At 32.2% G+C, this 5,655-nt stretch overlaps 1 protein-coding gene across 2 annotated transcripts in view; it reads left to right on the top strand.

Moving 5' to 3' along the window:
- Nucleotides 1-1,623: 1,623 nt before the first annotated feature.
- LOC119837388 (U8-agatoxin-Ao1a-like) overlaps nucleotides 1,624-5,655 on the top strand; it is a 39,822-nt gene continuing 35,790 nt past the window's right edge. For both annotated transcript variants that reach the window (XM_038362959.1, XM_038362960.1), the window contains exon 1: nucleotides 1,624-1,733. The gene's annotated coding sequence lies outside the window, so the exon portion shown is untranslated. The remainder of the gene's footprint in view (nucleotides 1,734-5,655) is intronic.

The raw sequence follows: 5,655 nt of genomic DNA on the forward strand, positions 1-5,655 counted from the left end.
TGATATAATATATATTTTATGTTTGTTTCTCTTTCACGCGAAAACCACTGAATGGAATTTGAAAATACTTGGCAGTGATGTAGTTTATATATCACAATAATTACCATATAGAAATAATAGCTTTCACGGAATTTCAGAGGGTTAGTCCAAAATTCCGTTGCTAAGCGAATGTACAATAATGGATATTTATATTTATAAATTTTATGGCAATATCTATAAGAGTACACTTTAAAAAACCATTTTTCAGATTATCCCAAAGAAAGTTTTCATGTTGGGAGATTTACAAATCGATATCATTCTAAACCCGAAACTGAACCATTTTTGGCCAGACTTGTATATAAATAGCTTTTCTTCACAATACATACATACTAAATTCCACTTAATGTTGGATCAGAAAGCAAAGTAAGAACAAATCTACGCTAACAACAAGACTTAGTTACCAAAAAATTAACCTTTACGCAACGACGTTTCTGAAAAGAATTTCTCCCAAGCCGTGATAAGTATCTGCTACACCCTTTCATAAGCTTTCGACACGAGAGGACATAAGCCAATTTCTTGTTAAAAAATCCTACTATATTAGTTAAGATTCATTTTAACCCAAGGGCTTGAAATTCTACGTTAGTGGAGCCATTCAATGTGGTAATAGTGTCATTATGTTGAGAAGGGGGCGTGGACTTTTGTCGATAAAATATCATTGCCACTGAATGTTTTATGTGAACGGATCATCTATTCGGGCTTAATTGTGGACGCTGAAATACTTTAGGTATCTTTTATTTTTTGCTCACGTTTGGTCGCTTCAAGAGTGTTAATGTAAATATATTCGTATAAAGTGTTTTATACGAACACATATAGGTATTATTTGTTAATGAAAAAATTGAGAAACGTTTATTCGTAAATATTAATTTCAATGATGAATAAAATAGGGAGATTATATTTATTATTCCTAAAAGCCTAGTAATTTACGTAATTTGACTGTCTATCTTTACAGATATAAATTAACTAATAATATAACGTAATAGATATCCGTTATTAAAACGCTGTCAAAAACAACAGCACTAAAAGCGAGTAACAATTTTGCACAAAGCGAATGAAAAACTTAGAAAGAAGCATGAAAAAGTTCATCCACTCGAAAACAAACGCTTTCATTACACGAAGACGAAACCAAGCAATAACATTCATTAAACGAAGTCAAAACTATTTTTCATTCGAAACTCTTTGATATCAGATACGGTTCGAATGAAAAAATACAGCGTATCGGTTACGATTGGCATTTTTGTTATGCAGTTGGAGAATTTGCAATTCAGAGGTTAACATTCGTTTCCTTCGCATTTTTCCGCGGGGGCGTAGACGACTAATAACATTTTGTTGACAAGCACCGCTGTGTGACAGGGACGACAGCGGTTCAAATTATATAGAGTTGCTATTACCTATTAATCACATTCGATACATCACAAAAACAGTACGGGACTCGATTCAATTCCTAAAGAGAAGTGCTACTAGTGTGGTACGGGTAGATTCGTTGCGTATATAGTGTAATATTAAAAAAAAATCAGTTTAAAATGTATTTTGTGTGTGTAGTAACAGCTCTATATAATTCCGGTAACGGTATCTCGTCGGGGTTGAGGGCGCACGTATAAGGGCGACCGTACGGCTCCTGCATTCATTCGCGCTCTGAACCGCCACCCGAATAGGCGGGGTGGCGTCAAATACACCGTTCGACTACGACCGCGCGCGTATGTATCCTTTAGTGTTCTTAATTTTAAGATTCGAATGTGGATTTAGAATTAAGTTTATTTTTTATCTGTGTGTGTGCCTGTCCGGTGAGTTATGAAATTTGAATTTGGAACGAGGACGGTAAAGTTTTACTTAAATTTTTTACCGTTATTGATACGTGATTGAGACTGGATTTCTAAAAAGAAATTTATTATTTTATTGACATTAAATACGTAAATAATCACGATTTTAAAATATCGTGTAATATAAGGAGATTTAATTCTTTCACAAAGATGAATTAAATACAATTTTAATGTCATGATTGCTGTTATGAAAATAATTAATTAGTAATTGAACTGACTAATTAAATGATATCCTAGGTTTTTATATAGTTTATTACGGTACATAAAAAACCTAACTTTAAATGTCGATATTAAATATAACAGCTTTATTGGTATGCATTTACTGTTGAATTCTGTTTTTCATTTATTGAAGATCTTATAATATAATCAATCAAGGGCATGTAACCCGTATATATATTGAAATAGAATATAATTTTCTAATATAAAATCTGTACGGTTATTTATATTGACGCTTTTTGCACACAATATCAATGAAAATGCCAGAAAAAGAAAACGGAAATTACATAAAAAAGGTTTTAGTTTAGCACCCAGGGAATAAAGAAAATAATTGAAATGAAACCTGGTGTTCGAATTGAACCGAGAGCCAGTATTCAATTTCAGTCCCTAGTGAGAAGGACAATTTTTAGGAAATTCATATTTATTGATCGAAGCGTAAGCTTGTAAAACAATTATATAAAGGCCTCAAACTTCCTAATTCTATTTATAGTCTGACATTTCAATGTTAGCGTTTTATTATTTTTGTTTGCTCCATTGATTATTGGAAAAATGGACTGATTTTAATTTTACTTGCATATAGTTCGTTACAATACGCAATTAGACTTATTTTGTCTATACTAATATTATATAGAGGAAACTTTTGTATTGTTGCATGTTTGACACGTTTTTACGCAAAAACTTATGGACCAATTTCAAAAATTCTTTCACCATTAGAAAGCTGCTACTTCACTGAGCGACATAGACTATATAAATGTACCACGGGTGACCGGGTAGTATTATAGATAACTATAACTTCTTTTGTATAATTTGGATGCAAAGTCATGTAGGCCATACAATACAAAAAAAAAGTATCACTAAAAAGATTAAGGCGTGGAATAGCTATGTATGATGATACTAGCTTTCCGCTCACGGATTCCGCTCGCTAGGAGTACAAAAATTTTAACTTCTTGGACCTAATCGTGCGTATATCTAGTCAACTGTTTATTTTAGCTACAAAAATTTACGATAAATTTTTATCCACAACGAAATTATAGGGGGGTCGAAAATACCCTGAATTACTTCGAGAAAAGGATGGTACGGCCGTGCCGCTTTTTTTGCACGATTTGGTTGAGGCACTGCCGTGCCCCCAGATATTGAGATCTTTCACTGTAGAAAATATTGACAAAATCGACAAGGTGGTTGTTATTTACGCAAATATAAACAGACAAACAGAAAACGTACTATACATTGTATAGATGTCTATAAAATATTCATATACCATAGCAATAACTATTTTAAAATAATTTTTAATATGGAGAGTAACTTACTGAGAGAAAGTACTTTTTAATGAACTATTATTATATAGATATTTGTTTCTTTTGTATGCATGAAACTACTAGACCAATTAAAAGCAATATTTCACTATAAAAAGCTACACGTAATTGCAAATTTTTAAATTTGTTAAGATTTGATTAGCTAACACGCCCAAAACTTTAGCGATTACATTATAATCAGGATTTGGTATCGAAAATTAATTAAAGTATACGATACCAGGCGGATAATTACACTATCCAATTATACGTACGTAATTATGCTCTGGGGGTTAATTACTAAAATTATTTAGGTTCCTGTTTATTACTAAAATATGTTCACTCGTTCACGACAAAACTGTGTCGTTTAGCGAAAAGTTAGATATGGTTCGGTCCAAATAATAGCGGCCATACATAATAGCGCCTCATCAATTGAATTTCTTCTACTCTTTCGGTTTCATGTGCCTAAAATAATGTGATCCCTAGGCCTGACGTTCCCAGTGACTTTTTATAGAAAAGGATTACATGTTACATCTTTAAAACTCTTTATTGTATTATAAAATAGATAAATTACAGATTTTCCCCTCAGCTTTCTTTCTAAAATCTGAATTCCGTACAAATGTAGCCCCTGGTTTATAACAATGGAATACATTTATGAACACTCAACATTTAAAAGGTTTATTATTTAAGAGAACAAATAAGTATTAGGATAAACATTAATTTAGATATTACTAGCTGCACCCGGCAGACGCTGTTCTGCCTTACTCTTATCGTTTAGTGGTATGAAAAATAGATGTTAGCCGATTCTCAGACCTACCCAATATGCTTACCAAATTTCAGAGGAATCGGTCAAGCCGTTTCGGAGGAGTATAGAGACTAACATTATGACACGAGAATTTATATATAAGAATATCAGTGATAGTAATAAGATTTCTATGATTGGTTGTTAGTGAAGTTTTTGGAACTACTGTTCAAAATAATGATTTAGTACTCTTTTTTAAATTATTGACGGATGTTTCATATCAGAGGCATGTTAACTGTTTGCGGCCAGGTCTCCTTCCACCTGCCATTTTTCCCCGCATAATTAGTTGAAGGAGTTCATACCTCGTGGTGCTACGCATGAGTGCTTTTTTCAATAAAAATCAATTCACAATTCTGTTACATCAAGCCTATATCACTTACTGCTCGGTTGCTTAATAAATACAAACGAAAAGCAACTTAATATAACTAACTATATATTAGATTCGACTTCTCTCAAGGGTCGCAGCAATTAATTAAGCAAAGCCCTATCATTTATTAACTAATGTATTTAGTTCTCTTATTTCGTGTGTCCTTAAGTCGTAATTGTATGATCTTCTTACAATTGCGGTAATATGCGAGTTAATTTTAAGGTAAAACGAAAATGGTTCAGGATATGAAGTCGTAGATTATAATGTCTATGTCGGGTAATGATAATCTAAAACAATGGTATAACCTTAATTATATATAATCATTAAAATTGAATCGCCAAATGTGTCGCCAAATAGATCTATTGAAATATTTTTTATTTCATATTATTGTTATGACAAGGTATATTTTAATGGAGATAAAAAATGTACCACTGGCAAAACAGGGGCAAACCGCTTGTAAATTATAATTACTTATACTATAACTGGTTTATGTCACTAAACTTTCAGCTTAAAGAGAAAATGGCGAGGCTTTGTCATAACTCTATACAAAATAACTTCCTGTAACATATTAAAGACTCCGCCATCTTAACAATATCATTCGGCCATTATGTGGGGCTGGCTTTCCTCACGTTATGAGCATCTGTTGATAATCCTTTAGAGCTTATAGATTATTTTAGTTATTACCGCACATCATAATTAAGGTTTAATTATTTCTACTGTTTTTTAATTACGAATTGTGTTCGGTTAAGAACAAATCGCTTACTAGATATTAAAATTGAGAAAATCGTAGTGGTAGCAGTAAATAATGGTAGGTTTATTAATATAAGGGAATCTATAACGATAGCGACATTTTTTTAAGAATTTTCGTATTATCAATAGAGTATTTTGAATAACTATTATAGCGCAGTTGATGGATTTGTAAGTCGGTTAAGAAGAATAATTCATTTACTTAAATTTTATGATAAATTTAGTGTTCGGTCGATGTCGGGCTATGCAATATAATATAGAAATTTTACCTTTTATTAAAATTTGTATTATGTTTCCTAAGACGTCCGAAGTCCTTTATGAGAGAGAGTACATCGCCTTTTTCCCCGATGTGTCGCTAGATGGTGCTTAAACTAAAGC

This window comes from Zerene cesonia, chromosome 27 (genome assembly GCF_012273895.1).
Source record: "Zerene cesonia ecotype Mississippi chromosome 27, Zerene_cesonia_1.1, whole genome shotgun sequence".
NCBI classification, from domain to species: domain Eukaryota; kingdom Metazoa; phylum Arthropoda; class Insecta; order Lepidoptera; family Pieridae; genus Zerene; species Zerene cesonia.